The 24,097-nt window shown below is 32.4% G+C and overlaps 1 protein-coding gene across 3 annotated transcripts in view; it reads left to right on the forward strand.

Annotated features, from left to right (window-relative positions):
* LOC111041078 (homeotic protein antennapedia-like) overlaps positions 1-24,097 on the forward strand; it is a 166,472-nt gene that overhangs the window by 14,230 nt on the left and 128,145 nt on the right. For 2 of the 3 annotated variants that reach the window (XM_022325239.1, XM_022325230.1), the window contains exon 2: positions 11,532-11,582. The gene's annotated coding sequence lies outside the window, so the exon portion shown is untranslated. Of the gene's footprint in view, positions 1-11,531; positions 11,583-12,925; positions 13,206-24,097 lie in introns of those variants that run through there. The other variant, XM_022325234.1, reaches the window with a different exon arrangement.

The following is a 24,097-nucleotide window of genomic DNA, read 5'->3' on the forward strand; positions in this document are numbered from 1 at the left end:
ATGTTGCTTATTTTCCATAGACCTGTAGCGTGTTCGCCATCGTAGTCGGACGAAGTGAACAGATAGGGACAATATTTCCGTTATGATATCACGCGTATGTTGTACAAAATTTATTTATGAGAATAATAAGAATTATATTTTTAAATAAAAGTATGGGATTGTAGGCATACTGGTACTCTTACTCATATTTATTGGTGGAGGCCGATATTTAATAATCAATTGATAACCATATTGAATTACGCATTTCATTGATAACTTTCGAAACATTATTATCGCATGGTGGTGGCGAAAATAAATGATTCGTCATGGCCTTTGATGGGTTGGTATACAATCATACACTAAATTATAATATTATATTCATATCAAAAAATGATGTACGTTGTCGGCTCGGTGCTTTGATTTTTTTTTCAAGTATAAGAACTGCAGTTAGTCACATATCAATAAAATGTATTATAATGTATTATTATAAACGTATAATAATTGAACCAAAAGTGAACACCTAATATTATTTTAGTTGTATCTGCCAAACAACCCTTACATTTTATGTGCGATTTACTTACGGTCTACAACTTAAAATATAATATAAAATAAAATATGTACTATATAGTAGGTATATAGGATTTCTCGTCTATCATTTCCATATACATCGTATATAATATTGTTAAACATAAATTTGAGAGGCATGTATGTGCAAACAACGCGATACATATACCTACATACGTATACTGTATAGTAGAATAGGTGCAAAATGCAAAGTTTCTTTATAATATAGGTACACAGTATTATACATAAATAGATGGATATTACGAATAGTATACCTATACATAATATCTAGGTATTATGTACAGGAGAAAATCGATGTGTTTGGTTTTGGTATACCTACCTACATTACATACATCTACTCGTATATTATAGGTAAAACAAAATTAAACTTTCAAAATATGGCTCGGTTGGCAAACTTTTCGGCAGGTATATACAAGCTGTAGTATTATATTATACATCCACGTGTGTCCGGTGTATAGTGTCGATGGTGGTGGTGGGCTTGGAGCCAAGAAAACCGACCGACAAATTTAAAATACGCTATAATAATAATAATAATAATAATATGATAGTCGCAACGACGACCGCCGCGGTTATTGCCAAACGTCGTCGTGGTTTTCGCTGCCGCCGCCAATATTATGGTTTCTTCTCGTGTAAAATGTCGTTTGTTTTTTTTTTATTTTTGTTGCGCTTAGGTTCGTTTAATTTTACCTCCGTAGACATATTACATCACACGTAGAACTCAGGATATCATTTTCTTAAAATTTTTTTTCACATAATGTACCAAAACGGCCCGTTTGCAAACAAACGCGCTCTATACCTATACATAATAATATAATATACGCACACTCGCACACGCACACACGAGAGCGAGGCCCAATTAAAAATGAAATACGACGTGATTCTCTCCCCACACAGATTCAGACCTGGCGAGATACATAACACTATCACACACAGACGAGAGACACACACGTGAATATTATGATGGTGTATATGCTGTAGGTATGTGTATGATATACCTATACTGCTGTAGTATGCACCACCGCAAAGCGTTTTAATTAATCAACGACGACACGTCATCGCTCGGTCCTCGTACTCATCGTATCTGTTATATACGTTTATTTAATATATATATATATACGTGGTTGTATACAGCTGTGTAAGTTCATATCCTGTGATTTTGCGTACGCTCTTATATATTTTCGTTTCCAACTGGGCTTTGCCTCGTTACGTTTCACGACGGTGTCCCGAAATGCAGCAGTGGTTATATAAAATAATTTATTATATTACGTTTGACAATGTACTTTTATGAATAAAATCCTAATATAATGATTATGATATTTTATCATCTTGCGTGTAAACTCATATATGGTTAAAAATCGGTTGGGCAATTTCGTAGCGAGATCAAGCTTCCCAGAGATTCACGAAACATTATATGTACATCTTTTTTTTTTACTGAAGAAACCATTGACGCATCACTAAAGGTCAGCTGGTTTCCCTCAACATAACAACAACCGTAACATAACATATTATATTTATTGTACTCCGTATTGTATGATCCCTAAGACACAAAACACTTTTTGCCAAGGGTACAACTTACCACATCATTTCGTACTCACGAATATGGATTTACATGCACTAAAATATAATCACTTTTGTTGTGACAATGTTTTGGAGTTTATATATTGATAATATGATTTATAATTGTACTACTTTTAAATTAGTGAAATACATAAATTTACTTGTACTAAAAGTTGCTTGTTTTTAAGTTTTAATATAATATTATAATTTAGTTATAACATTTATTTAGGTAGGTTATACATAAAAAAAAATATTGTCTGAAATTGTAGTAGTGAAATTGTTTGTAATGATACAGTACCCATCTCATTTCAAGGAAACGCCTAAATCATGTCTAAAAATACAACTAATTGCGAATAAACATACTCGACACTCGTATTCAAGTATAATATTTACCTACCTACCAATTTAATGTTACCTATAATATTTCTAACTTATTATGATAAGTAATTACAGTAATTCATATACCCGTTATATTTCATATTATCCTTCTGAAAATTATTCATAAATCCATTAATAATATGTTTGTTAACTGCTACTACTGACGTCTGACATATTGATGTGGGATGAGTCGTTGTTTTAATGTATTATATAATATCGAAGTATCTTATGCTTACATCGCTTTGAAACTTAAAAATGTGATTATCATTATATTATTCATACAAATAAATATGGCATTATTATTAATATGTATGTATCATGTATGTATGTATGTATGATATGGATGTTTGAACTAATTCAATCTAAATTTTCTCATAATTGATGAACAATATTATCCATGCATTCTTTTATCGCCTGCATTTCAATGGAGCTTAATCAGCAGCAATTTATTTTCTCAATATTTCATTGAAGTTATCTAGGTTTGAAACCCGAGGTTTCACTTACCTAGTTACATCAAATTTGCAGGATTTTTAAACCATACTAACTATTAAAATATATAATAAAAAAATATACTAAAATTACAACATTCTCGAGTCGATATTATAAGATTGTATTAAGAGTGTTTCATATTTATAATTCATTAAAATATATTTATTATCTTTCGTCTTCTTAGAGTGCTTAGACTGCAATTTAAATGTATGGCTTTTGATTGGACATTTTGCAGGTAGATATAGGTAATTGGTACTTTATTTAATACTATGTATGGCTAATGTATATTTCTGTGTAAAACTTGAGTGGTATTCATGTTCCTTATACCATGCTGCTTCATACCTAAACTTCTCGTTTAAAAATTATTTTAATTTATAAACATAAAACAATATTTGCATATTCCTGGCAAGAAGAAATTATAGTAGGTAACTATTATTACAAGTATAATAACTACATCGGCATTAAGTTTGTGAGTTGGCGTCTCAATTGTTGACCATAAGGTATAATCTGGATGATAAAAACTACATCTTCTATATTAGCTGTAATAATATGCATCGCGTTGCAAACTAGTTCAGAGTATATACTTAGGTAATTTGAATAGTCATTTTGCGTTTTATATCAAGTTAACTTACTGTAATCGCTTCATTAAATGTTATCTAAAATCTAAATTCATAGTTAATAACAATACTCTTTAGCCACTGATGCAATGATGCAAGGGAGTGAATTTTGAACCTTATTTTAACTGTTTGGCCGAACGCGTGTGCTATAATAATATAATCTTGTTTTTTTTTTAATAATTTGTATTCTACAATTTTCATTTAACTCGTAAAATCACGACTTTTTGTAATTGAAGGCTCTCAGACGTCTAGATTGTAACTTTCCATCTCACCTGTGGTCACGTTTTCTGTACATAGGTTTTTAACGATTTCGAAAAAAAAATATGAACTGAACTTTATTGCGTGTAAAACGTTCCTTGCCTTACGTCGACTTACTTCACATAAACATTGCTGGCAATTAAAAAAAAAAATTCTAATCGTACCGTACAATAGTTAAAACGTTGATATAATATTACGTATATATTATTTTTTTCTGAGCGGAGTGCAATGGTGTCCTTGGGATGAGAAATTTTATAATATAATATGCAAGACAAAATTTTGTCGTGGTGGCTGAATAACTTAGATTGTGCTGACGGTATCGCGAAGGTAATTTGTATACATATAGTATATGTACTGCCAGCCACCCAGCAGGGTGGGATAAATTTATGCAAAAGTGCGGAGCTGCGCAAAATATTCTCACTCTTACACACGACACACACACACACACACACACACACACATATATACACATGCACATACACATAATACATACATACATAGATAAATACGATTCTCGCACGCGGGTCACCACGAGACACATATGTTATACAACAATGCAATATCACAGGGTCGTCCTGTATTGTTCCTACATCGATAGATATATGTATACACGAACAGACCGTTATATAGATACTCTGTGTGTAATTCTGTATCCCAAACGGTACATTATAATAAAGCGTTTGGTTAACATAACATATTATATATATATGTATCTATAAATATAAGAACGATATTATTCGGGATCCGTTATATTATTTTGTATCGGTATGTTTGAGTATTTTATATTTGTGTATGTGTGTGTATGTGTAACTGTTGTAATCGCATTTTTTTTCTCTTTCTTTCACGAAAGGACATTTTTTCCATTCCGTTTCGCCTCGCGTATCTATCGAATACCGTATACACTCATATATATACACACCAGGTTCCCTTTAAAGGAAAAATAAACGGTTACGCCGGTTCAGCCCTGGGGCTCAGTGGCGACAGTGGCGGCGCATACGGTTGACAAGTTGTTGACGACTTAATCGTAATTATTATTATATTATTGTGTGCGTTAGTCATCGTCGTTATCGATAGACGTTAGGTTACGACATTTATATATATTATATGTATACGGAATGTCCAGACTAAAAGAGCCTTCGACGAACATTATATATATATTATATATATATATATATATATACGGAAAACATAATACTTTACACACAGGTACTTACATCAATGCGCTTAACCTAAAAAGAAAAATATCCACACACTTTCTCGTGCCTCTAAACTTATATGACGGATATAAAAGTATTAGGCATTTATCTACGATATAGCTTTTATTTTATACTTATAGTATTACTGTTGGATCCTGGAATTTAATACAGATTTATCAATAGATGGTTTAATTGTCTTATACAATTATTACACGTGATATAATTCTAATGAGTTACGCTCTGTACGAAATATGTAAGTAAAATTTGTTGTTTTTATTGATTTGTTGTATTCATGAATTCGCATATTAGTTATTTCATATACTATATATATATATTAAAATATAGGAATATTAAATTATTTCATAAAATATTGGTATTCCTAAACATACCTCTCTATACGGTATATACGATATATACGACTATACAAATGTTAAAACTTTCTTAAAACAAATTGTCATTGATTGGTACTTTTTGCAACAGTTATATTGGATTGATAACATAAAAATTAAAAATCATAGTATTTTCACATAATTAGATTTAACAAAAAAAATGTACTATTTTATAAGTCATAAAAATGGTTATCAAATAGAAAAATAAAATTTTACTCAAGGTCTGTAGGAAAAATGTATTTTTTTTATTCCTGTGGGGTGAAACATTGTCCCTGCAAGAGACGTGGCAGCCGGTGATTTATAGTCCGAGCCTTTGGCACGCTCAGCACAAGTGAAGGGGGTGCGTGTTTTCAAAAATTTGCATACATAATAAAACTGCGGCCGATGCTAAGAGACAGCAGAGAATGATTTGTGAGTCTCGTGAAATATTTTCATCCTTTTTTTCCTTGGACGACATTTTTTCATCCTTCCCCAAATTTATCTACATATATTATGCGTCTATCTTTATAATATATATCATACCGTTGCCTTAAACGCCTTTACGCGTGACAATATCTGCAGGAGACTTTTTTCTTGCGTAGGGACCGTGCACTAGGCTTCAATAAAACTGGGCACTTTCCTGGCGACCACTTAGGTATATCCAAAGAAATATGTCGGTGACTAAGAAAAAAACTACCCTAATAAATCGTCCACGCATAAGACATTTTTTATTTACGCAACTTTTTTCTGATCTACAAGAATACCTTCAAATGATAAACGAGTATTTTCGGGTTTTACATAAAACAGTATAGGACTATAACACAAACGAAAGCATAAAACTATATATTTATAGAATTTTAAATCATAAAAAATTCGATGAAAGAAATAAATGTGCTCGATTAAATCTCATAACTTCCTCTTCGTGTTTTTTTCCTAATACGCGTTTTTAGTATCTATAATTTTATAATTTTTCAAAATACCAATACTTTACATTTGACTGTCAATCGGCTTGAAACTATAAAAATACAAACAAAAATATTATATTCTTCTTTGTTCTCAATCTTGACAATTTCTACTAAAAAAAGTGCTTTAAAAAAAATAAGATAACCTTAAATAAAGTTTTCAAATTTTCAATTTATTTATTATTTAAAAAAAAAATATGTATACAAGTTTTCTATATGATGTCCACCTTCGTTAGTTATAAAAACTATGAAATTAAACGATTTACTAATTTAATAATTTTAAAACGCGTTGGAAATGTGTGCGGCTTCAATAAAATATAATTATAATATAAATTAAGAAAAATGAAGGACGTAGAAAGAATTTTGATGAGTCGGTATTTTTTAATTATAAAAAATAGGGATTAAAATGAATTAGGGAAGAGATCGCTTTAGTAAAAATAACCTGTTGAATGCTGTCTCGGTTAAATACATAGGTATTGATATATTTTATACGAAACGTTATTACCTACATATAATATAATGTTTAAAGGCATGTAATATATTATTATATAAGTAGTGCCAATGGTTCACGCTTGTATCGTTATAATAATATACACTTAAGGTATACATACAATATAGGCTATATACAAATGAACGCCGTACGTACGAATTCCAATAAGCGATGATGGACCACGTTTGACCATCGCCATCTGTATTTTTTCTTAGGGTTTTACATTTTTTTCCTTTTTTTCTCCTGGTTTTTTTGGCAACCAATGAATCAACGGAGATTTATTGTTTCAGCCGGGCGATAGCTAGACTCACCCTTCTGTTCATATAATACGCGTATACTGCACCGACTGCAAAGGACGGGAGGTCGATTTCGGCCGATCAGTTTCGGTACCGTCGCTGCCACTACCAATGAATGTGCGGTGGCGTATGTATATATACGCGATGGCGGGCGGGCCGGGGATAGTATTTGCATGGAATATACATTAAGGGCCGCGCGCCGGCAGAGATAAATGTACCCCTTCGGCGAACGCTGTGGTGGTGGTGGGCACACCTCCCCACTCGTCCGTTCGCAGACAAATAGCTCCTGGTGGCGGCGCGCGCGTTCATGAATTAAACAAAGAAAACCGTCGACGACGACCGGGCTAGGGGGTAGAAAGGAGAATAAATTGGTTTTTTGGTTCTACAAAAACCGCCCGAAATATATATATGTATATAATTATATAAATATATCTGTGTGAACTCGAGATGAGGTGAATAATTGCGGGACTCGGTCGACTTTAATGGAATCGGTTTTAATTATTTCGCCACTGTTGGCGTCGGTAGCGTAACTGCATATTTATTATATATATACATTATACATATAATATATAAACGAATATACGATGCTGATAAGAAACCGCGAACGCTCCAATATACATATATAATAATATATAGCCTCGAAAGTTTAAAACGTTTTGCATATCGCTAAATTTGACTTGCCTAAAGAGTTTTATCCATTTTCGTTACTTTCTCAGGTCTCTTCCCTTGTCCGCCAAGACTATAATATATTTAATTTGTACTCTCGGCGACGGGTGAGTTTACACTCTATACAGCTCAACGTACACACCGCAGTACCTATAATACCATTTTACGACACAATGTGATTATTATTAGTTAAATTCCTACTCTTACCGCAATTGAAAATGGGGTGACTTTGATAATGAACATGTTTTTACTAAGGCAATAAAATCTGAAGCGATCAAATATTTTGTCAATCCCATAAATGCATGTATAATTTGTAGGTACTCAAAAGTTAGATGTAATTTTTCGTGGCTCAATCTCATTGAATGTCAGTATCTTTAATAGCGTCATGTTATGATGTGAAAATTATTAATTAATCGTATATGTTTTATGAATAAAAGTACCATTTACAATGTACAGAACCGAATTTATAAAAATTAACTGTTGATATTTTACTACAGTTTTATTTATAAATTATAACAAATTACTTTATTGCGTTTACTTCTTTATATCAATTATTAGTAACAAATTAATTAATTCAATACTAATGTTGTAACACTACAGCAAATATAAAAAGATAAATAATAATATCAATAATACCTATGAATTATTAATGACAGCAATATCATCTATGGTAGTCATTGCTATATGAACTGTCAATGTAATAGGTTGTAATTATGACATACGCGTACATATAAAAGTATAATAAGTAATAACTAATAAATATCAGTTTATACTTTTATCAAATTTCAAACAATTATTTTAAAATTTTAAAATATTATTTTACATGTTATTATTTTTGAGATTCAAATTTAAGTTAACCGGAACTATAGCACAAATACATACTTCATTAAGGAAATCCGTACGTACAAAAATTACATTAAAACACGATGCACTGTCTCTAAAATATTATCATGTTTATTTGTAATTAAATACGAATTCAAAATATAGGTACGTTGATTAAAGTTTAATTTAATCCAAACATAATATAATATGTACTATTTGTATGTTATAGTTAAATAGTTAACACATATTATATACCTACATACTACACTATTCAATCATCCATAAATAGATTTTGCTTTAAATAAAATATAATATATTTAATATTATCAAATTTGAAATTTGAATAACTTTTATCAAGAACAATAATATTACTACTTCAGCGTCTATAATTTAACTGTCTATTAAATTATTTTATTATTTATACATATATTTTTGTGGTTACATGTTTGAGGACTCGGTTAAGTGTAGGTATTATAATATATAATTAACTTATTTACTTAATTAGTTAATTAAAAACGAACATCACAGACTTAAGTCTGGGACACTGCAGGTATTCCAATTATAATGAAGAAAGACGGATAGAGATGGAGTGAGAGAATAACGTGTCGCGTGTCTGAATAATAACGAGCTTACAGGAGCAACAAGTATATACAGGCGGCGCAGCTGATTGCTGATAAATATGTGCGAAGTTGGAATTGAAAGAAAAAGACCAAATTATCGGTGAACCTCTTATTAGTTCATAGCAGTTATAATATTATTTATCTTATTATAATACTTTTAAACCTCTGATTATTTATATTTTGTACGCATAGTTGAAAACCACCCTCGTTTTTTTTTAATCCAAATGTTTCGTGACCTCTACCTTTAGTGCATATACATTATACTTTTTTTGGGTAGTGGAGTACACATTTTCCGACCGTGACCGAGGAAGTTTCCGGCTATACATTAAGTAGATTTATTGCCTAAGTCCATGCGACAGGTTAGAAAAGTGTCCTCGGTGAAAAGGAGAAAGAGAAAAAAAGAAAAATATCGTAGACGTCTCTGCAATTAAAATACATAATTTACTGTTTTTTTTTATATATACCTCATCATCATGCAGTATAGTTCCTATTCTTATTGTTACGATGGTTTTGACTACGGTTTATATTTGTGTAACAACGATTAACAAAGTAAATTTTAAAAAGGTCTTTAAATTAAAAAGTGATCCAAATAAAAAGATTATGTGTCGAGCGTGATGGAATGCGAAGTAAACGTATTAACCATAAATAACTCCATATTCACTTCGCTGACACCATATATTATCATATGACATGTCGCTTGTAAAACCGACTAGTAAATGTCTCCCATTAATATGACACATAAATGTCGACCGTTTTTTATTTATTTGGATACCTAAAAGCATTATGATGTGCGCAAGAAATCGTCAACGAAGTTTTTTTTTAATCGTTTATACCGTTGAACTTTTTTTCAAGTGACAAATAACAAGCACGATATGCCCTTTATGAATTCAAAATGTTATCTATACAACCGTGCAAAAATAACATTATAAAAAAGTCCTTAAAAAAAACATTTAATCTGAAGGAATATTATATGAAATAATATATATATTATTGTATACTGTAAAATAAACGCCTACAATTTTTACGATATTTCTTCAGAATGTATATTATCAGCATTATAAAAGAACATAATATAAATGATTAATATTGCCTGTTGAATTATTTTATATAAAAACTTCATTTTTCATTCCTCTAATTTACCTAATATTATATAAATATTTATTTATTACCTACTTCTTTATCTATTGAAGATTTTTAATAATAAATAAAATATAATATTTAGTTATTTCTTATTATACCGCTGCATCAATATACATTATATTGAACAAATCCGTTTTTCTGTAAGTAATCGATAATATTAAATTTTTAACCATTTGCCGTCACAACAGATTTAAATCCAAGGCCAGGCTATTGAAACTACCAATTTGAACAATGGTTCTTTCAGTTCACAGGTTTGATTTTTATTTCTTTCTTTGGCGAATAATAAAAAAAATCAGTATTGGATTTGTTTGCAAACATCGTGAACCCAGCAAGGTTCTGTCCTTAAGTGTTGAAAACAAATTTCACGGTTCGTTAGTGGGATACATTTAGTTTCGGATATAGATCATCCCCAGGCGACCGCGACAGCAGAACGAATTTTCGAAGTTATTTTCGTATATGTTTCCAATGTGGGTGGTTTTTATATTAATTGAATTATTCTAAAAAACAAAAAAAAAACAATTACTATATTGAGCACTGGTGTGGGCTTAGTCCTCGCACATAATATGTAGTTTTTTTATTTTAAATGTATTTTCTCAACGATACGGATGCGACAGCCTAAATGACAATAACGTCAAATGCAAATTGAAAATCCTCTTCGCGGGACACACTAAATAGTCGCAGTACAAAATATCATAAGATACAGGATTCTTAGGATTAGTGGGTAGGCTATAATAACGAAGTGTAAAAAAAATTAATGAATCCGTCCTAGGCCATTAGGCAAAAACGTCATTACGTGCCGTCTTTGTTTGTCTCTAAGGTACTTCAGCTAGACAGTGGACGTTCTGGCCATTGAAAATATACAAATTAAATGTGATTTCATTAATTAATTTTATAAATAATTTTTTTCCCGTCCGTCAAAACACATTTTATGATATTTTAGTCTTTAAATTAAAAACCTAATATTAGGATTTATTATGTCATAAAATAATATGATACATATAGGTCATCAGACACTTAGTATAGTGGTACTATGCAAAAAACGACCGCCGTGATTTAAATAAAATAAAATAATAACAAGAACTTACCCCTACGATATTTTTTGTTTCAGATCCAAAATTGACTGTGTCCGCGGAGCACTATATCGACGTACACGAAAAAGGTGAGTACACTTACATAACATTACTGTTACTGGCACCCCGTGTGTATGTATGTCCCATCATAAGACGATTTCGGGTCCTTTTCCCGGGAAAAAAAAAGAAAGGAAGGGACCGGCCATACTCCACATAAATGAGGCGGATTTTATGACCTAGTTTTTATGGGCCATGTCACATTTAACCATTGACTACACGGGCCACCTGGATGCTATATACACAGCGTATGCATGCACGGTTGCGCAACAACGTGTACATTGAATTCAAAAGAAACGTTCGTATCTGTATATGCGTCGCTGTTGTAGTTTTGTGTTCAACCTTCTTATACCGGTTCGGTTTTTCTTACCCCATCTAGCACTCTGCTGCAGCAGTGCGATGTACTATATAAGTACCAGTGCAACTACACGCGTATTCATTCGCACGCGACCCGATCGACTGATAACGGACAATAATTGTCTAATAGATTAGAGAGGCAGGTGCTATACAAGAGGAATAAACAATATTATATAGGTATCCTATACTAATGTAAATTATATTTAAAAAAAAAAGCATTCGTATTATGTACATGTATAACGGATCAATAGTAACAATAAAGTCTATTATACAAAATATTATTATCGCAATATTACGCAACTATAGGTAGGTACACAATTATTTAATATTGTCTTTTTCGAACGCTGTGGTTTAACTATAAGTAATAGTTTATGACAAACGGAACGATTTCATGAAATAAGAATTGATGTAAAGATAATATCATAAGCGCAAATGAGTTAGATTTAATCTCTCAATAATAAAAATAATAAAACTGATGACATTCTTATTCCTTACGTCATTACCAATTTCAATAGTATACCTGTTAATTTATTATTAAATATTATGAATTATATGCTATTAAGATGTGTAGCTTCTGTAACTAATTGTTAATTAATAACTAGTATCATACTATCATCATAAAAAAAGTTGTTTTAAAATCACTGAAGTTTTTTAAACACGTATTTATTTATATCATGTCGCTGAGACTTAATAGTAATGTGGTGTTGACTTGATCGTTTCATCACGTTATCGGCAAAACATTGTCGTATACAATATGTACCTCTAGTCTCTACGTATAATATACAATGCAATGTTCACGAACCAAATGTGTATTTCCTTTGCATAATCGACGACATTTTCAAATCAGCTCGTTTTCGTTGGTGAATGATTGCAGTGTGCTCACCCTAATACCGGTTTTTTTTCGATTCCCGAGGGTTCTTCCATCCCCTATCGCAGCTGCAAGTTATTTTTTAATGGCTTCTTGTCCACAGCCACCCCCCAAGGACAGCCCATTCGTTTGCCATACACAGTTGCCATGATCATATTTCGCGACCGATCGTCAATAGATCTACCGCCTTTTCCGCTTGCGGAGCGTATCATTTATAGTATATCGCGCCCGCCAAAAGTTATCAAAAGTTATTTTTTTCAAATATTTTTCATGATTGTGATATTTAAGTTTATTATTTAGTTTACTTTAGTTTTTATATTTAATATTATAGTGTTTGCTTTTCGAGTGATAATTAGTGTTGTGTATCTACAAACATACTGTCTTTTGGATAATTAATATAAATTTAGATGAATTTTTTCTGGAACTGAAGGTAATCCATAAAACATATTTGCAACTATTATTAATTATTAAGAAATACATTATGATATAAATGTTGTATTTAAATTATATTTTGAATAAAAATAACGATCGTTGATAAAAATGTGTAGTGAACAACATTTTAATAATTTTCAAACTTTTATTTATAATATTATGATTTTGATGAATATTATAGATTATTTAGTATTGACTAATATTTAATTAATCGATTAGTTAATCAATAAAATACTTAATTCTGAATACACATACTATAAAATATTATCTTATTAAAAATATTTCACAATCAATATTAAAGTTAAGCCATTTTTACTAATCAGAACACTACTAAACCAAAATTGAATACATAATTAATGATTTAAACAGACGAATAATAACATTTTGTTGATTAAATTATAAATATACATAAAAAAAAAATAGTTGTAATTAATATAACAACAACAACAATGGCTGTTGTCACCGATATTGTGTTTAGATCAATAAAAAATAAAAATTAATAACATTTTATTTTCGGTTGATAAAAAATGCATCGGGGTACTTAATTTGTAAAGCAAGTATGATTTATATATTCAATTCATATGGATAGTGTGATTGCAATGTTTTAAATCTGCAATTTGTATTTCTTACCAATTATTAGTAAGGTTGATAATTATTCAGTTTAATTTATTTTAGAAATGTACGGCATTTATAGTCGTTAGAATAGGTTATGTTTACTGATATTAACGAATAATGTTTAGATAGTATTATAAAAGTGAATAGAAATTAGAAAAGTTTTAAATGCAATGTGGAAGTTGAACATAATTTAATGCCGATCGATGGACGTTGTTTATATAAACGGTAATTATTTTGAACGCTCTCCAATATAGTGGACATAACAGTGATATATTTTAGAGTTAATACAAATACTGCACAACCTTTGAACTGCGGCTGTAGTAATGCTGGGCACCTTACACACTTCGGACCTATTCTGATCGACGGCCGTCAACTATTCGGCGTATTATAGGACGTGTATATATAATGTATTTCACCCCGTGTGTCCAGTGAAATGGAAAATGTGCGGCGGTTATCGATAGAACTTCGGCCGAGGGTAGTAAAAGGGTTATACTCGGCGGTAGCACTATATATCGGAGGGCCCGTGGAGCGTATATTAATCTTATGGCTCTGAGTGCCATTTGCTGCATAATATAGAGGCCACGATATCCTATACATATATATATATGTATGTATATAGGTATATACTGTACGTCGTGCACATATATGACTGGAGGTTTCCGTGATTAAATGTTGAATAATTTAAATCCTCTTCGAATATAATGTATATGTCCGTGTGCGTGCGTGTATGTATGTGTGCGTGCGTGTATGTATGTGTGTGTGTGTGTGTGTGTGGTGTATGGCGTGCATAAGCGTATAATCTGCGAGTTTCGGGAAGTCGGACGGGGCAACGCCGACAGCCGAATACGCAAGCGCACGTGTGTGAGTGTGTGCGTGTGAAAGGGTTAAGAGCTGAGAGGGAAAGGCCAATGGGATTTATTAGCCTGTAACACGTGTACGACGAAATCTTCTCCGCGTATACATATTTATAGTAGGCATACTACAGTTATACACGAGCTCCGCTCGTATATGTGTGTGCGTGTACGTGTGCTTTGGTGGCAGCAGTGGTTAGGATATATTCGCCTCGTACACACACAAATATAATAATATATAGTATATATACTACACACATACAATACAAATTATTTCAAACGCGCCGGATGTGTTTGATTTATATTCGTATGTGTATATATGTCGTATATACGTATTAATATAGGTAGGTATATATGGGGAGAGAACTTCAGGCGCACATGCGACAAACGCGAGGCCGACAATTGCAAGTTGCAATGAAGGAATTATAGTCATATTGGAAAATTCGGAAATCGTAATAATATTCCTTAATCGAGCGGCTGCGAAATGTGCATACATTTTATGTGACGCGTAAAAAGTACCTAAATATCCGATATTATACTTTTTTTTCAAAGCCAATATTCTTATTTGTTTGAAATTTGAACTCCTCTGAAATTGTATATTATTTAAGTGCTTAGTCCAGATACTTTTAGTTAATATCTTTCCCCCTACCACCACCACCCTCCAAAATCAATTTTATTACTCACCCGACGACTTATACCAATACCGATCGCATTATATACCTACAGACTACACTGTTGTAGCGCATTTCTTGTACATGATACAGGCATACACTCCTGCGAACGCATATTATAAATAATATATATATATAAATAAGTACGTAGGTATAAAACACATGTATATACATTCTTCGAGAGACGCCAAGGTCAGACGAAAAAAATATACTAACTCCCCAACGATTCCCACTGGCAGATAACACACCGTATATAATAATAATATTATAAACTCGTATATATGAAAACTGGTCCTAAAACACGACTGCATATCAGCCGGAGTATTTGTGTTGCATGTGTACATGTATTATACAGGAGGTACCGTGTGTGCGTGTGTGTGCTGCAGCAGAGGATTTGTCCGACGACGGTCCGACGACGAGGGGAAGGCGGGGAACGAAAGCCCCCTGCAGCGGGAGGTTGTGCAGGCCGCAGGTAGACGCGATAGGTCAAAAGAAAAAAAAACCACAAAGAGTATAGAGAAAGCCCTTTCTTTTCAAAGACCCATCGCGAGTCGTAACAGTGTTCGTCACGGGGATTCGTATATGATATTGCCGGTCGGAATTTCTTGGAGTAGGTACGACGCCGCAGAGTGAAAGAATCGCACGCGCCCGCTTGCCGCCCGCCACACACAATAACAATATCATATATTATTATACTGTTGGCACCGATATACATTGTATACGTCATTGTTTTGCTTATTTTTTCTTTCATTCTCTCGATTTGCGCCTGAAAAAAATTTTCGATTCTCGACACAGGTATATATGTATATATTGGCATTAGTATACTATGCGATTTTTATCGGAACCATTGCAGCGTTGATTAGAGCCTGTGCAGCAGTTTATATATTTTATACACAGCAACGCGCATACTTAATAAATAATAATATATAGTCTACACCGGTTTTTAAGAAACTATTGTAAGGTGACAATTTAAGCGTCTAAATTTACGTATAAATAGCTTAGACTTAACACCCACTGCTGCTCCTGAAGCAACTATACAGTAATTAACGTTTCCCTCCCCCTCCCAACACAATCATTCTTCCGTGTTAAGAATTTGTTAAAAGGTTTTATTCATATAGGTATATTGTGCTGCGCGTTTTCAAATAAAACGTTTCGCACTCAATGATATATTATCGTTATAATTCTAATTATTCGAGTACAAATACTTCTATTACAAACCAGTATGCTAATTACGATAACGATCTTACATTAACATGCGGTATCTACTCAGTACTCACACCTAATATCATGAACAAGTCGGTGTATTTATTCGACCGAAATTTGAACCAAAGTACTTTTTTTATATGGAAGACCAAAGTCACTACATACTGTATAGTGTACATATTATTTACATAGAGTATAACAAACGTCAAACATAATAATGATATCTGATACATGATTATTAAACAAATTCCCGACTAATAAACAATAGCGGAAATAATTACTTCAAAATTACTTTAATAGCTGAAATAAATTTAAACAAAACAAAACGTTACAGTCTTATCGCACGTATTTGGCATTATACTTACGTATTGGCTCTAATATTAAATAATTCAATTTAAACGTTGGTAATATATGCATATCATGAGATTCGACTAAGTATATACCTACTTATTTGATTAGGCGCGATGTGGACACATTTTATTGGTTGTACGGTGTCCGTTTGTGTTTTACTATTTTATTAATGGGCTCTCGAACACGGTGTGATTTTTATAAAAGCATAAGTAACCATGATGGAGATTTGGAGGGTAATGAAAAACCACAAAAATCAGATTGATCACGATCTGCGGTTGTGCATACATATTATACAAAATAACACAGTCGCGGTTTGACTCAAACTTGTTTGCTTCTTTGAATATTTTAATTTAAATCACCACCGCCGCCGTAGCGGCTGGCGTGCTTCGGCGTTTACTATGCAATTAGGTTTTTCCTATACGGATAGCATAAATTAAATTAATAATATGATTTATATAATATCGACTACATACACTCGATATGCTTTGTTTTGTTTTCGTTAAATTCCGCCGGCTAATACAATTTTTTTCTCGTAATATCGTTAAAAACATTTGAATCAATTATTATACGCAGTCTGTGGCCCGGGGTCACAATAATTCATTATAATCATAGGACACGTCAATCGAGCCCGTCCGTTTACGCGATATTTACAACGTGTATAATATGATAATAATATTATATACGTAGACGGCGGACAGACACCCGTCTCGCCGGGCCGCCGACACAATTATTTCAATCTCTCGCGGTCGTCGAGCTCGCCTATACCGGACATTGCAGTATATGCATACTATGCACATATTATTATGCACGCTCGGTTAACTTTCAAACACTTTTACGGTTTAATAATAATATATATTCTGCTTGCCCATATCATACTTTATTCGACTATCTCGTGCTTAAATCAACATTTGTCTTACAATATCGTCCTATCCGATATTATAATAAAACCATGCGCGCACGCGCCCTAAACTGTAATAAATAAAATCGTACACATATTATTATTATTGTACGTATTACACGGGTATATTATAGGAGTGGCCGCAGCATAATATGACACTATTACACGTTTTATTTATTACGCGCTGAGCAATAAATTCTAAACATGAAATTGTTTTTCGTGTCGTATTTTTATAAATTTCGCGAAATTTATCACTATGTGTCTCGTATAAAAATAACGTAGTTTTATATTAAAATCCGTTCGACTGATGACCACTATATATATACACGTACACATACATGCACACGCACACACGAATATATTATCATGTAGGCACCTACAATAATACTGCAGCAGTGTGTCTTCACGCTTTTCAAATTTTCAATGTGTACACAACGTCTGTGTGTTATATTTTTGTCGGTTTGGCGCTGTTTATTTATTGTATATGTATCTACCTACTACCTACAACCTAGTATATAATACTAAGACCTCGAAAACGTCAAAAGTATTAGAAAATGATAGAGTGGGAGTATAAGTTATAATTATAAATTTTGAAAAAATATATATATATATATGTACACCCATAAACAATATTATATTATAATATAGGTTTATTTAAATGATATAATTATACAATTACCGCGGAGTGTAATGGAATCGTTAATATTACAATATCGTTTGTTGTTGATATGTTAATATTATGCAGAATAAGTAATAACTAATATTTAATTCGCGCTAAATTTGTATTCGACGGCGACGGCGGCGATGACGACAGAGATTTCTATCCTATGCGGCGGCATGAAATTAGCATTCTGCCTCTGCCTCTGCCGCCGCCGACGACGACGACGACGTGTCCAGACCGCAATTGTTGCATGCCACACCGATGGATGTTGGAAGTGTTGTTGGCGGGGTTTAGGTCGCAAGACGGTTACATTATATTATAGCTTATATATTATATTTTCGAAACAATGAGAATTATTGCGATTCCATTCCAAACTCTTTGCGACCCGTAATTTTCCGTCTCTTTTCCTTTCTCCGTCATGTATTACAAATTCTCATGTTAATTGGAGCGGTTTAGTCACCAATGCCGCAGATGAATTTTCAAAAAAAATTGTCTATTCACTACAAACCGACGACGACACTTATTATTTGCCGTTTCACCTATTCTACTCTCCCACCACCCTCCTCGCCCCAATATTACTCTTGTAGACTTATATAATAATCACCGCCACTCAGGCCACGTATTTGTATTTGTATATAATTTTTACCACTTTAAGGCATATTTTTCGTCTACATTTTTTTAGAGCGATTATAAGTGTAACTCATATTGTTGTAAAATAACTACTAGTACCTGCATAGCTGCATAATATATCACCCGTTTCTTTACATATTATATTATATTATATTATATTATTATAGAATACAGGATATTGTATTGTATGCTATGAGCATATTCAGCACCATTTTGTACATACGTGTTTTCTGTTCAAAACTTTACTATTTTAGGTCATAATATTATATATAAGTACCTATCTTGTACTGATTTGTATACGACGTGCGCGTGTTCGATAGTGAATAATGATTCTCCGTTATCTTGAATTTGAATTATGTAACATTTTTTATTTCCAACCGTTTGAGATTGATCTATACACGCATATCGTAATAAGGACGTGTCGATGATAAATGATTTCTTAAATTTGAAGTTTATAAAATTATGCTATATTATACCTACACTTGTCAGTCAGCAGTCAGCAGTCAGCAGTCAGCAGTTGTGTACGTCTATCATATTACCGCGTTCTCTCATATCTCGCTCGCCCGAATAGAGCCGCTCATCAGTATATTATAATCATTAATCAGAAATAAATATTTTGCGGGTAACGTACAAACAAATTTATAAAATTTACAACACGTAGACTTAGTCGTTTTTAATAATTTGTATTATACCACATCTTTATTTATACCACTACTATACCGGATTAAGGTCACGGCGACGGTATTCGCTTATAACTGTACTGAAATAATAATAATAATATCGTTTGTCAAACCCGGTCGCGCGAGTACGTGTGAACGCGGCCTCGTAATTTTCGGGCAAACGGACAGCTGCTGTTTCACCGCCGCCGCCGCCGCCGCTGCGTCGGGACCTCGCGGAGTACACACAGCCATGTTGGCCAGCCATAATGAAATAGGAGGTTCGAGTGTCAGCAGACGTTGACATGCAGACTTAACTCTCCCATGCACACCACAGCACATGTATATTATATATATATATAATAAATGCCATTGCTACACGTGGACGCATCTTATTTCGAAATTTTATTCATAATATTATCTGAATAATGCGTATGTGAAACCCGTATTATAATATATTATAGTCGTATACAATCATGTCGATTTTTCGATTAGTCTCGAGCGATTTCGAGGTGTAGTTATACGATTGTATACCTATACTAGTATATGCGTTCGCGGTGACAAAACAGCTCGTAAAAGTTGGATTTGCTGCTTGTATAGCTGCGGCATACTTAATGGCTCGTGAAAATTTTATGTCAAAAAACATATTTTTTTTATCATAATAATTATTATTATTGTCATTAAAACCGAAGACGAAATACCATAGCCCTAATCACCCTAATATTTACGTGTTGCTGAGAGAGCTTGAACTCGGCTTGAACTACTGTATATACGAAAATGCAATGTGTACAGCACTAATATAAAGTTATCTCTTTTTCTGGAAATGTATAAATTGTTTTTCGATAATATATATGTACATCATACCCGCCTACTTAATACCTATAAACACATTTTAAAAGAGTTCGTTTTCATGTTTTTTTTTACAGATGGTTTTATTTTATTCTTGATAACCGTGATAGTAATATAGTATACTTATACGCATTCCATGATAACACATTCTAAGTGCCTGAAGGTGGCCTATATAGAAGTATTTTTCTTGTATGGATTAATATACAAAAACATGTGACAGACGTAGAGCTCTTCCGTCGACTATCTGTTTCAAATTAAACTGGTCCGTACTCCGTACAACGTGTTTCGGTTCTAGCGCGGCTCAATTTTTTACAATAATTTAGGTATATCTTTAAACAGTTTAAACGTTCTGTACTTCATACTATTGGTTCTCCAATCGTGTGTAACACAGTCAGTGGTGTTAATATTAAGTTATTGTCAAGTATTAGTATTTATTTACTAACAAATATAGCGAATAGTAAAAATTCAAAAATCTTAAATATAATTAGGAAATTCATATTAAAAGACTGAAATGTATAATATCGTTATAATCTGCAATAACTCCTACCACTTCTATATTATAGTTACTTATATATTTGCCAATGATACAGTGTGTTTCAAACATCTGCCTATAGATACATTAAACATAATACGATAAAAAAATGTAAGCTATAATATTTTTTTATTGTATATTATAATAAATTATATAGGTACTTCTATATCTTGATAGTTTGTTCCAATGCATATTTTATAATTTATTTTTAAAATAGTAAGTGGATTCTGTTGAAGCAAGCATCAGTAAATGGAAAGTGAGGTTTTTCAGACAAAACCCATCATATTAACTATTTTTTTCTAATCAAATATTATAATCATTTGTCTATGAAAAACATTAAAATTATTTATCAATTGTGATAAGAGAGGTCTAATTTTCCGATTTTTGCAAATATATAGGTACCTATACCTTTATATATTATACCTAAACCAATTACTATAACAGGACAAAGTATCTTTCTTTTGAAAGAAAAAAGTAGTTTTTATACTTATAATAGGTGCATTATATAATAACCAATCATATATAATATATAATCTGTATAATTATTTATATTAACACTAACTTAATGGCCTTTGAGACAAAGTCGTCATGTTTAATTTGAATTTAAAACACAAGTCCTAGAATTAAATATAATTTATTATACATAATTTTTTTATATCAAATTTAATTATTTTTTATAGTTACTCCCTTTATTTAGAGTATTGTTTTCATTATAAAAACTCAAATTTCGATTTAGTTTTTTTTAAATATTACAGCCTGTATAAAAATGCAGTTTTTTAATATGTGAGTACATTACAATTATTTATTGTTTATACGCTATAAAACAATAATATGATCGTATTATATTTGGGGATTGCATTAATATATTTTAAATACATTTTTGGTGGTTATAGTAATAACTAATATTTAATTTTAATTTTAAAAATATTTAATTTTTTAACTTTGGAATGATACGATCGGTTTTCGTTTAGTGATAAACAGTTGATTTTGAGAACACAGTCTAACATAGGAACATGACTATATGATATCATAAAATGATTATTATCTAACATCTACCTAATGTCTTTTCATTTAGTGAACTTCATATGGTTTAAAACTAATCCGAAGACAAGTGAATTTATAAAAAATGGTTGTAAGTAGGTACATTTATAGATAACGTTAAGTCATTTTACATTAAAGATCTTATACAATTTTTTTTTTTAAATAACATCAACTTTGAAAGTTTTTTTGTAATTTGATAATAGTAATTTGAATTACTGATGGAAGCACAATCTTGTATAAAAATTCTAAAACTGTTAAAAAAGTTAAGTTTACACAATTTTATTATTTGTGGTTAAAAGAAGATACATTGGGAAGTGGTCCCATTTAGCCTCTCGTGTTTAAAAGCATTTGGAGGTGGTCCCATTTAGTATCTCGTAACGAAAGTCTCGTGGTGTATTGGAGACTCTACCTTACATGCCTTACTTTAGAATACAATATTGACACTTAACTATGACTGTTGTCTTTTAAGTGTGACACTTGAAACGCGATGATTTTGATACAATTAATATAATAATTTTCATGTCATTCTAAAACTCTAGATCAAGAAATGTTTAATAATTTTTGATAGATCCGTAGGTGGGCTAGGTGTATCGTTAAACAAATATTATTAGCGGTTTTCGCGATACGCCACATGAATGACTTGTCGTTGTCATAGACTTCAGTCGTTGATGTGCAGGGTGCGTGCGTGGGCGGACTCGTGAAATTTCGAACTTTAGACGGAAGACCGGTAAGCATCCGTTGACCGTCAGATGGCGCTGCATCTGTGCACTCCGCAAACTTCGGCCCCGATGAAATGGGCGGTAGATGCCGTTCGCATAGGTCTCGTGGACTTTTTTACAGTCGAAAACGAGCTATTAAAAAAAATATAATATTATAATCACGCCCAATAGGATGATAATAATAATAATAATAACGTAACGAGGTGGCGGAGGTGAACGGTAAATACGCGCGTCTGGTGCCCACAATAATACCAATAATAATAATAATATTATACTTAACCGCTCGCCCGCGCCCCGTCCACGTACTCGGACACGCGCGAGAGTACAACATTTAACGTGCACCGACGATGACGACGACGACGACGGTCCGTCGTGTGTGCACTGGCCTCATTTAAATAACGATAAAAACCGAAGAGCCGCCGCCGACAATATTTACGACCTGTTGTAGGTACAGCGGACACGCGGAACACGATTGCGGCGCGGCGGCGTTTGCCCGGCCGACCGTCCGTTCGATTTACTGCCGCCGCCGCCGATTTACAATGTTCGACGCGATTTTTATTGCTTTTAAATGGGTCGGTCCGATCCATATATACACCCGACTCAGCTGTAGTTGTAGCGTGTATAATGTTATAATAATAATAGTATGTTCATTTTATGTTAGGTACCTACGCGTTGCGCCGTTGTTGTTGTTGTTGTTGTTGTTGTTGTCATGTGCCTATATCGCGTATTATTATAATATTATAATATGTGAAACGATTTTTTTCGGTTAAAACTTTTTTTTATCGTCTACAACAACTATAGGTAGGTCACACACAAAGGTACTCTCGTGTAGTCGTGTTCTACGTAGGTACGCCGACTCCGCGTATAACAAAACATTATAAAAATTATAAAAATATTAATTTAAAATTAAACACACGCATACCACTGGCATGCGGAAGTAGTGTAGGACGTAGGTATATAGTTTTAAATTACTTTAGTAATTGTCTTATACTCTTTCGAACTAAAGACATCCGGTGTGATGATTGATTGCTATCAGATTATTTTATTTTATTTCTGTCGACAAATCGTCATTCGAAAATAAAGTAGTCAGTTGTAAATTATACATGCACATAAATTATAATATTAAGATGTATTGTCTAAGATTAAACATTTTTAATTAAATGGGTTGACCGTATTGTCTATATATATATGTTTATTGGTAGGTACGTTGTGC

This window comes from Myzus persicae, unplaced genomic scaffold, assembly GCF_001856785.1.
Source record: "Myzus persicae strain clone G006 unplaced genomic scaffold, MPER_G0061.0, whole genome shotgun sequence".
Taxonomy (NCBI): domain Eukaryota; kingdom Metazoa; phylum Arthropoda; class Insecta; order Hemiptera; family Aphididae; genus Myzus; species Myzus persicae.